At 44.8% G+C, this 11,749-nt stretch overlaps 1 pseudogene; it reads right to left on the bottom strand.

The window, feature by feature from the left end:
- Positions 1–8,944: 8,944 nt before the first annotated feature.
- On the bottom strand, positions 8,945–9,553 carry LOC116969778 (annotated as a pseudogene).
- Positions 9,554–11,749: the final 2,196 nt, after the last annotated feature.

Genomic DNA, 11,749 nt, shown 5'->3' on the forward strand with positions numbered 1-11,749 from the left:
TATATATATATTTATATATATATATATTGTGTGTGGGTGTGTATATATATACACAGACACACATGATCTGAAGAAGGTTCTCGACCCATCTATTCGTTTTCTCCTGAGATGCTGCCTGACCCACTGACTTACTCCATCTTTTAGTGTGTTTGTGTATACAGTATTTTATTGAGAATTACAGTTTGTGGACCTGGTACAGGAGTGGTCCTGTGGGGAGGCTGCTCTCTGTGGGAGTGGACTGGTCGGCGTACTCTGATCCAGGCATTCTCCGCCGCTTTCAGCCCATTGATTTTTATTTTGTTTTTATCTTTCATTTCCAGTCTTGACTGCAGAACTGAAAATCAAACCTGCTGCTATTCAGTTGCACCATGAATCTTTAATGCACTGTGGTCTAATTGAGAAACACTGAATTTAGTACTTTACTGTCGGAAAACAGGTAGTCATGTGTGTGTGTGTGTGGTGAGTTTGTGTGGTGAGTGAGTGTGTTGTGAGTGTGTGTGTGTATGTGGTGTGTGTCTATTGTATGTGTGTGTCTATTTGTGTGATGTATGTGTGTTTGGGGTGGGTATGTGAGTATGTGTGTCTGTGTGTGGTGAGTGTCTACCTGTGTGTGACTATATGATGTGTCCGTGTCTGAATGTGGTCGTCTGGGTGTTTGATAGGTGTGAGTTTGTGATATGTGTGTGCATCTGTGTGTAGTGTGTGTGTGTCGCTGTGTGTGCGTCTGTGTGTAGTGTGTGTGTGTTGCTGTGTGTGGTATGTGTGTAGTATGTGTGTCGGTGTGTGCGGTATGTGTGTGTGTCGGTGTGTGTTCCTGTATGTGTGCGATTTGTATCTATGCATGCGTATGACTATTTGTGCAATGTGTGTAGCGTGTCTGTGTGTGACACTGTGTGTGGTGTGGCTGTATAAGTGTGTGTGTGTGTGTGTGTGAATGACTCTGTGTGTGTGTGTGTGTGTGGTATATGTGGCGTGTGTGTTAAGTGCTGTTGAAGACTCTGTATTACAGACAACATCTTGAACAGTTTTTTTTTGGTAAATTCAATTACATCTGAAAACCTGCTGCCAGAGCCTGTTCATTAGATTTGTTCAGAGTCGTTAGAAACATGAACAATTTATTCAAGATTAAGCAAGGATTGTGTGCGACAAAAAGGGACTAAAACTATTCAGGATATTAGGGACAGCAAGGGCTGACCAGAGGGCACAGGGCCTCAGAATAAAAGAACGTATCTTTAGAAATGAGTAGAGTAGGAATTTCTTTAATCAGAGGGTGGTGAATCGGTGGAATTCATTGCTACAGATAGTAGTGAAGGCCAAGGCAATGGATGTTTTTAAGGCGAAGATTGATAGGTTCTGGATTGGTAACCAATCAATTAGCACTAATACAGAATGGGTGTCAGGGTTATGAGAAGAAGGCAGGAGAATGGGATTGAGAGGGAAGGATAATCAGCTATGATTGAATGACAGAGTAGACTCGATGGGCTGAATGGCCTAATTCTGCTCTTAGAACTTCTGAACTTATGAAGGGCTGCCAGATAGAAGTGATACCTGTGATCCTATTCCTAGATCAGACATAGCCACAAATAGCATCTGGCAGTCTCCTTACATCATAATCCATACTACAAGCAGAGGCATTGACTCGCCTGTTCGTGCCACACATACAGTTATAGAGTCATGCAGCGTAGAAACAGAACCTTCATCCCAACTTGCCCACACCGGCCAACATGAGCCACCTGCCTGCATTGCGACAGTACCTGCCTCAACTACCTCCTCCGGCAGCTCATTCCATACACCCACCATCGTCTGTGTGAAAAAGTTGCCCCTCAAGTTCCTATTAAATCTTTCCACCCTCACTTTAAACCTAAACTCTGCCCTCTGTTTCTTGATTTCCCTACTCTGGGCAAGACTCTGTGCGTCAACCTGATCTGTTCCTTAATGCCACCCAGGCAACAGAGTCATAGCGATCTACAGCACGGAAACAGGCCATCCGGCCCGTCACATCCATGCCAACCAAGATTTGCCATCTACACTAGTCCCACCTCCCACGTTTGGCCCATATACCTCTACCCCATATATACCCCATATACCTCTAAACCTTTCCTATCTGGATAGACTGGATAGACTCGGCTTGTACTCGCTCGAATTTAGAAGATTGAGGGGGGATCTTATAAAAACTTACAAAATTCTTAAGGGGTCGGACAGGTTAGATGCAGGAAGATTGTTCCCGATGTTGAGGAAGTCCAGGACAAGGGGTCACAGTTTAAGGATAAGGGGGAAATCTTTTAGGACCGAGATGAGAAAAACATTTTTCACACAGAGAGTGGTGAATCTCTGGAATTCTCTGCCACAGAAGGTAGTTGAGGCCAGTTCATTGGCTATATTTAAGAGGGAATTAGATGTGGCCCTTGTGGCTAAAGGGATCAGGGGGTATGGAGAGAAGGCAGGTACAGGATACTGAGTTGGATGATCAGCCATGATCATATTGAATGGCGGTGCAGGTTCGAAGGGCCGAATGGCCTACTCCTGCACCTATTTTCTATGTTTCTATGTTTCTATTCATATGTTTATTTATTGTATATGGTCTATGGTCTATAGACACGCTGAACTTTTATCTTCCGTTTTGTATTATGTTTACATATTCTGTTGTGCTGCAGTACAAGGCTTCAGTAAGAATGTCATTGTCCTATCTGGGACACATGACAATAAAACTCTCTTGACTCTTGACTACCTGTCCAAGTACCCATTGACTGCTGTTATAGTACCTGCCTCAACAACCTCCTCTGGCAGCTCATTCCACATACCCACCACAGTGAAAGAGTCTTGGCCCTGGAACATCAATCCTGTACCTTCTGGTTCTTGATTCCCCGACCCTGGGAAAAAGACTCTTTCCCCTCATGATTTTATACACCTCTATAAGATCACCCCTCATCCTCCTGCGCTCCAAGGAATAATGTCCCCGGCCAGCTGAACCTCTCCCCATAGCCTAGCCCCTCGGATCCCGGCAACATCCTCGTAAATCGTCTCTGCACCCTTTCTTGCTTAATAACATTATTCCTCTAGCAGGGGTGACCAAAACAGAACACAATACTCCAGATGCATCCTCACCAACGTCTGGTACAACTGTAACATGACCTCCCAACTTCTAGATTCAATACCCCTGACAAGTAAGGACAATATGCTGAAAGCATTGATCACCACCCTATCTACCTGTGACTCCACTGTCAGGGAACGATGTATCGGCACTCGTAGTTCCCTCCGCCCTGCAACATTCCCTATCTACCTGCGATGCCACTTTCAGGGAACTACATAACTCCACTCCACAATCCCTCTGCTGTACAACATTCCCTATCTACCTGTGGCCACTGTCAGGGAATGATGTACCTGCACTCCTAGATCCCTCTGCTCCACGACACTCCCCAGGGCTCTAGAGGCAACATGTAGATACTATTGAGGAGGATTTGTTGGAACCAGTGGCTTGCTATTTACAATTCTCTGGTGCGTAACCCATGAGGGGCCGCGGAGACACCCCATCTCTTTACTGCACCTGTTGTATAATTAACCAGTACACGGTGGTGCAGCAGTAGATTTGCTGCCTCACAGCGCCAGAGACCTTGGTTTGATCCTGACTACGGGTGCTGTCTGTACGGAGTTTGTACGTTCTCCTTGTGACCGCGTGGGTTTTCTCCGGGTGCTCCGGTTTCCACCCACATCTCAAAGACACACAGGTTTGTAGGTTAATTGGCTTCAGTATAATTTGTAATTGTCCCAAGTGTGTAGGATAGTGCTAGTGTACGGGGGCAATTGCTGGTCGGCGTGGACTCGATGGGCCGAAGGACCTGTTTCGCACTGTATCTTTAAAGTCTAAAGTAAATCTTCTCTGTACCTCGGTACATAGAGTCATAGAGAGTCATACAGCATGCAAACAGGCCCTTCGGCCCTACTTGCCCACGCTGACCAACATGCCCCATCTACACTAATCCAATCTTTGGCCCATATCCTTCTCAACCTTTCCTCTACATGTACCTGTCCAATGTCTTTTAAAAGTAATGATAGTACCTGCCTCAAGTACCTCCTCTGTCATCTTGTTCCATATACCCACTACCCTCCGTGTAAAAAAGTTGCCCCTCAGATTCCAATTAAATCTTTCCCCTCTGATCTCACCAGACATGGAAGCCAGGTCTCTGGCGCTGTAAGGCAGCTACTCTACTGCTGCCCCACCGTGTTGCCCATACAAAACAATATATTTCCACTGTACCTCGTTACACGTGGCAAAAATAAGTTCATGAAGTATAGGAGCAGAATGAGGCCATTCAGCTCATTAAGCCTACTCCGCCATTCAATTATGGCTGATTTATCTTTCCCTCTCAACCCCATTCACCTGCCTTCTCCCCATAACCTCTGATACCCGTACTAACCAAGAACCTGTCAATCTGTGCCTTAAAAATATCCATTGACTTGGTCTCCACTGCCTTCTGTGGCAAATAATAAACCTAATGTAAACATCTTAAGGGGTTGGACATGCTAGATGCAGGAAGATTGTTCTCGATGTTGGGGAAGTCCAGAACAAGGGGTCACAGTTTAAGGATAAGGGGGAAGTCTTTTAGGACCGAGATGAGAAAATCATTTTTCACACAGAGAGTGGTGAATCTGTGGAATTCTCTGCCACAGAAGGTAGCTGAGGCCAGTTCATTGGCTATATTTAAGAGGGAGTTAGATGTGGCCCTTGTGGCTAAAGGGATCAGGGGGTATGGAGAGAAGGCAGGTACAGGATACTGAGTTGGATGATCAGCCATGATCATATTGAATGGCGGTGCAGGCTCGAAAGGCCGAATGGCCTACTCCTGCACCTATTTTCTATGTTTCTATGTTTCTTCTGCTCCAGACCCATGGTGAAAACAGTCCTGAACTGCACACCTCCAGATTCAGGGACAGTTTCTTTCCAGCTATTATCATCCAGCTATGAACCATCCTACCACAGCTAGAAAACAGTGCTGAACTTCTATCTACCTTATTGGTGGCCCCAGGTCTATCTTTGATCAGACTTTACTGGCTTTACTTTGCACTAAACGTAATTCCCTTTATCCTGTATCTGTACACTGTGGATGACTCGATTGTAATCATGTACAGTCTTTCTGCTGACTGGATAGCATGCGACAAAAAGCTTTTCACTGTACCTCGATACACATGACAATAAACTAAACTGAACTGAACTGTTTTGTCCAGTTTAAGTAGGCGTGTGATTCACCTGTTTGGCTGAATAGTGTGCGGCGCTCAGCATACCCCAGGGAAAATAGGAAGCTGGCCTGGTCTCCTAAAAGAAAACACCAAACCTCTTCAGCTCTGTCTGACCGAGCTGGCAACAGCACGAGCTGTGGCTAAACACTGTTTAGTTTAGTTTAGTTTAGTTTCTTTAATCGGGCTTTACTGCATTTATCTTGCACTAAACGTTATTCCATTTAACCTGTATCTGTACACTGTGGACGACTCGATTGTAATCACGTATAGTATTTCCGATGCCTGGATAACACGTGACAAAAAAATGTTCACGCTACCTCGGTACACGTGACAATAAACTAAATTAAACTAAACTTATTCACACGTGGCTGGTGGGTATATGGAATGAGCAGTCAGAGGAGGTTGTTGAGGCAGGTACGATAACAAACATTAAAAGACACTTGGACAGGTACAGTACCCTCCATAATATCTTGGACAAAGACCCATCATTTATTTATTTGCCTCTGTACTCCACAGTTTGAGATTTGTAATAGAAAAAAATCACATGTGGTAAAAGTGCATATTGTCAGATTTTAATAAAGGCGATTTTTACACATTTTGGTTTCACCATGTAGAAATTACAGCAGTGTTTATACATAGTCCCCCCATTTCATGGCACCATAATGTTTGGGACACAGCAATGTCATGTAAATGAAAGTAGTCATCTTTAGTATTTTGTCACATATCCTTTGCATGTAATGACTGCTTGAAGTCTGCGATTCATGGACATCACCAGTTGCTGGGTGTCTTCTCTGGTGATGCTCTGCCAGGCCTGTATTTCAGTATCTTTAGCGTATGCTTGTTTTGGGGGCTAATCCCCTTCAGTTTTCTCTTCAGCATATAAAAGGCATGCTCAATTGGGTTCAGATCAGGTGATTGACTTGGCCACTCAAGAATTGACCATTTTTTAGCTTTGAAAAACTCCTTTGTTGCTGTAGCAGTATGTTTGGGATCATTGTCTTGCTGTAGAATGAACCGCCGGCCAATGGGTTTTGAGGCATTTGTTTGAACTTGAGCAGATAGGATGTGTCTATACACTTCAGAATTCGTTATGCTACTACCATCAGCAGTTGTATCATCAATGAAGAGAAGTGAGCCAGTACCTTCAGCAGCCCTACATGCCCAGGCCATAACACCCCCACCACCGTGTTTCACAGATGACGTGGTATGCTATGGATCTTGGGCAGTTCCTTCTCTCCTCGATACGTTGCTCTTGCCATCACTCTGATATAAGTTAATCTTGGTCTCGTCTGTCCACAAGACCTTTTTCCAGAACTGTGGTTGCTCTTTTAAGTACTTCTTGGCAAACTGTAACCTGGCCATCCTATTTTTGCGGCTAACCAGTGGTTTGCATCTTGCAGTGTAGCCTCTGTATTTCTGTTCATGAAGTCTTCTGTGGACAGTGGTCATTTACAAATCCACACCTGACTCCTGAAGAGTGTTTCTGATCAGTTGGACAGGTGTTTGGGTGTTTGGGGATTTTTCTTTATTATAGAGAGAATGCTTCTGTCATCAGCTGTGGAGGTCTTCCTTGGCCTGCCAGTCCCTTTGTGATTAGTAAGCTCACCAGTGCTCTCTTTCTTCTTAATGATGTTCCAAACAGTTGATTTTAGTAAGCCTAAGGTTTGGCTGATGTCTCCAACAGTTTTATTCTTGTTTCTCAGTCTCATAATGGCTTCTTTGACTTTCATTGGCACAACTTTGGTCCTCATGTAGATAAACAGCAATAAAAGTTTCCAAAGGTGATGGAAAGACTGGAGGAAAGACAAGGTGCTGAGAGCTCTCTTATACCTGCATTAAGGAGGCAATTAAACACACCTGAGCAATTACAAACACCCGTGAAGCCATGTGTCCCAAACATTATGGTGCCCTGAAAAGGGGGGGGGCCATGTATAAACACAGCTGTAATTTCATATGGCGATTCCAAAATGGCCTTTAATAAAATCTAACAATGTGCACTTTAACCACATGTGATTTTTTTTCTATTACAAATCTCAAATTGTGGAGTATAGAGGCAAATAAATAAATGATGGATCTTTGTCCCAAACATTATGGAAGGCACTATATAGTGTTTCCACTGACTGGATAGCACGCAACAAAATGTTTTTCACTGCACCTCGGTACACGTGACAATAAACTAAACTAAACTTTTTCACACAGCGGGTAGTGTGTGTAAGGGATGATCTGCAAGAGGAGGTAGTTGAGGCAGGTACAATGACAACCTTTAGAAGACACTTAGACAGGTATATGGATGTTATCTTGTACTAAACGTTATTCCCTTTACCCTGTATCTACACTGTGGATGACTCGATTGCAATCCTGTATAGTCTTTCTGCTGACTGGATAGCATGCAACAATAAGCTTTTCACTTTACCTCACACATGTGACAATAAACTAAACTAATGATATCCGGAATAAATATACATCTTGGAAATATACATATTTCCTTTCCACGTCCAGTTCTCCTTCCGAAGAATTCTGTCGTTTTACAGTGCGTCAATGTGAACAGGTCTTGAGGCTGGGAGGTATTTTATTTCCTATGTATACACAGTGCGCTGTTGAAACATTGCCGTTGCCAAACTGAAAGTCTGAACCAAAGTGTTTTCAGACGCCCTGGTTTCCTGAAAGATTTTCCTACGTCTGTAAAGGTGGCTCTTAACTCTTTACCACGCTCCAAGATTCATGAGTGTATCATTGTCATATGTACCGTCAACGGAACAATAAAAATCTTACTTGTAGCGACTTAACAGGCTTGTAAACAGAAGGGTCCCAAACCCAAAGGTCGCATAGAGTCACAGAGTTATGCAGCGTGGAAACAGTCCCCTTGGCCCCACTATCCCACACTGGCCAACATGCCCCATCTGCACTCGTCCCACCTGCCTGCATTTGACCCATATCCCTCAAAACCTATCCTATCCATGGACATGTCCAGCACATCTCCCTCTCTCTCGCAAACCGGCGCGCAAATCAATACACACAGCGCTGCCGGTTTGGTGCGCAAAGGTTTAAACAGAGCGCTGTCGGCATAACACGGGGGAATTTAAACATAGCTGTCGGCTGCAGCGCTATGGGTTCTAAACACAGCACTACCAGCCGCAGTGTTATGGGGTTTAAATATAGTGCTATGGCCACAGCACTATGGGTCACAGACTGTTCAGGGAAATTCTCCTCAGGTTACCCCTCAGGTTCCTATTAAATCTTTCCCCCTACGTCTATGTCACATCCGGCCCATAGACGTTACCTCGTTACAACCGGCCCACAGGCTTTAGTAAAGTCCACGCGGTAGAGATGCCAATCCACACATACAACATCGTAATATTATGGCCAACAAGATTGTCCCAATGGTCAGCGAGGTTGGTGAGTTCTCTTTTACCCCACTCAGGATCAAACTAGTCACCAAGTCCGTATACCATGCGTGGTACAAATTAACTTGTTTTGTCGGAGTTCCCAAACCTTAATGTCGTCATCAATACCACCAGAGATTCACTCAGCGGGTGAGGCAGCATCTATGGAGCGAAGGAAATAGGCGACGTTTCGGGTCGAGACCCAAAACAGGAAAAAGCGTCTCAACCCGACACATCGCCTATTTCCTTCGCTCCATAAATGCTGCCTCACCCGCTGAGTTTCTCCAGCATTTTTGTCTACCTTCGATTTTCCAGCATATGCAGTTCTTTCTTAAACATAACCAGAGATTATCTGATTGCTTGTGTCATTAAACATTGCTGCCAGTACTTGGTACGTGTTTTGAAACGTATGGATTGCAGCCTTCTTCCGAATGTCCCACAACTTCACTGTTTCATCATTACTTCCTGCACAGACCAACCGTGGCCCCCGTCGGGCTGGATAACATGAATTCACAAAGGATGTGTGACCTTTGATTCTTTCACCCGTTTCACTGTCCCACACTGCCACAGTTTTGTCTGTTGCTGCTGTAAAAAGCATGCTGCCATCTGTGTTATAATGCAATTCCATCACTGCTCCACTGTGACTTTTCAATGTAGTATTATTGTCGTAGTCTCCATAAACATTCCAAAAATGATACGCGTCGATCAAATCCTGCAGATGTTGATCCATTCAGGTGAAATTTACAACAATAAGCTTCTCCCTCGTGACCCGTTAAAAGCATTAAAGGAGTTTGAAGACTCGAGGTTCCTGGTCCCACCTGCAGCATGGCCTGCTGCGGGCTCCCCTGCTCTGAGGGCAGCAGCTTGTTGCAGGGGTGTGTGCCCTGCACCAGCGCCATCTCCTTTGCTATTTCTTTTTACCAAACATTTTTCCATTGTCAGATCAAGCCGACTACGCCAAATGTTACAAGGGAACAGGTTCCGGGATCTGACTAGTAGAACCAAAAAATGGCACTCTCATCCATTAAGTTACAAATCAGTTTTATTTGCACGAGAGAGAACAAAAACAATACTTATCTCGGTATGCGCGGGGGCCTGTCTTACAGCAGCGCACCTCCCAAATTCGAACTATAACCAATGGTAGGGGACTGATCCCAGCCAGCCAGCCCCCTCCCCTCTCCTATCAGCCGCAGACTGGTGTGTAAAGCAATACACAGCGCTACAGACTTGGGCGTAAAGGTTTAAACAGAGCGCTGTCGGCTAAACACGTGGGAATTTAAACAAAGAGCTGTCGACTGCAGCGCTATGGGTTCTAAATATAGTGCTACCGGCCGCAATACTATGGGTCACAGACTGTTCAGGGAAATTCTCCTCAGGTTACCCCTCAGGTTCCTATTAAATCTTTCCCCCCTCACGTCATGTCCTCCAGTTCTCAATTCCCCCACTCTGGGCAAGAGGCTCTGTGTGTTTACCTTGTTTGTTCCTCTCATGATTTGTACACCTCTATAAGATCACCCCTTATCCAACTGCGTTCCAAGGAATAAAGTCCTAGTCTGCTCAACCTCACCCTATAGTTCAGGCCCTCAAGTCCTGGCAAAATCCTCATAATTTTTCTCCGCATCCTTTCCAGCTTGACAACTTCTTTCCTATAACATGGTGCCCAGAACTGAACACAGTACTCTAAATGTGGCCTCACCAACAACTTATATAACTGCAACATGACCTCCCAACTTCTATATTCAACACTCTCTCCATGTTCTCCAGGGATGCTGTCTGATCATCTGAGTTAATCCAGCTCTTTGGCTTTTTTTAATACAAAACCAGCATCTGCAATATTACTGATCTTAGTTTAGTTTAGAGATACAGCGTGGCAACAGGCCCTTTGGCCCACAGAAGCCACTCTGACCATCGATCACCCGCTCACACTAGTTCTCTGTTATCCCACTTTCCTATTCATTGCCTACACACTAGGGGCAATTTTACAGCGGTCATTTAAGTCTGTTATCACTCGTCTCCTGGGCAACATGTTTCCCCTAATCAACGTCTATGAGAAACAAAGTCCTCGGTTCATTGTTGGAGTGGTGTTTGAGAAAGGTTTGTCGTGCTTGATTCTCTAACAAACCCCTTCAATATTAAGTTTATGTTTATTATAGTCACGCGTACTGAGGTACAGTGAAAAGCTTTGCTTTGCATGCTATCCAATTAGATCAGATAGCAGACATGAATACAGTCAAGTCAAACTCAAGTACAGTAGGTGGGGGGCGGCACGGCACGGTGGTGCAGCGGTAGAGTTGCCACTTCACAGCGCCAGAGACTCGGGTTCCATCCTGACTGAAGAGTTTGTACGTTCTCCCCGTGACCATGTTGCTTTTCTCCGGGTGCTCCGGTTTCCTTCCACACTCCAGACGTGGTTACTTCAGCACTAAGCACAGTGCTGGAGTAACTCAGCACAGAAGGCAGGAGAATGGAGTTTGAAGTTTAATTGGCTACTGTAAAGTGTCCCCTATGTGTAAGATAGAACTAGTGAATGGGGGTGATTGCTGGTCGTCGCGGACTCTGTTTAGTTTAGTTTATTATTGACAAGTGTCTGTGGTAGAGTGAAAATCTTTTTTTTTTTTGCTTGCTTTCCAGTCAGTGAAAAGGCTATGCATGATTTTAATCAATCCGTCCACAGTGTACAGCTACAGTATAAATGGTAGAATATTAGTGTAAGATAAACTCCAGAAAAGTCCGATTAAAGATAGTTCAAAAGTCTCCAATGAGGTGGATAGTAGTTCAAATTGGTGTAAGGATGGTTCAGTTGCCTGATAACAGCTGAGAATAAACTCTCCCTGAATCTGGAGGTGAGCAATTTCACTCTTCTGTACCTCTTGCCTGATGGGAGAGGGGGGAAGAGGGAGTGACCGGGGTGCGACACATCCTTGATTATGCTGGTGGCCTTGCCGAGGCAGCGTGAGTCGATGGAAGGGAGGTTTGGTTTGTGTGATGGTCTGAACTGCGTCCACAACTCTGCAATTACTTGCGGTCTTGGATGGAGCCGTTCCCAAACCGTGCCGTGATGCATCCCGATAAAATGCTTTCTAGGGCGCATCTGTAGGAGTTGGTGATATTTGTTGGGGAACATGTTACAT

Source organism: Amblyraja radiata, unplaced genomic scaffold (assembly GCF_010909765.2).
Source record: "Amblyraja radiata isolate CabotCenter1 unplaced genomic scaffold, sAmbRad1.1.pri scaffold_1160_ctg1, whole genome shotgun sequence".
Classification (NCBI taxonomy): Eukaryota; Metazoa; Chordata; class Chondrichthyes; order Rajiformes; family Rajidae; genus Amblyraja; species Amblyraja radiata.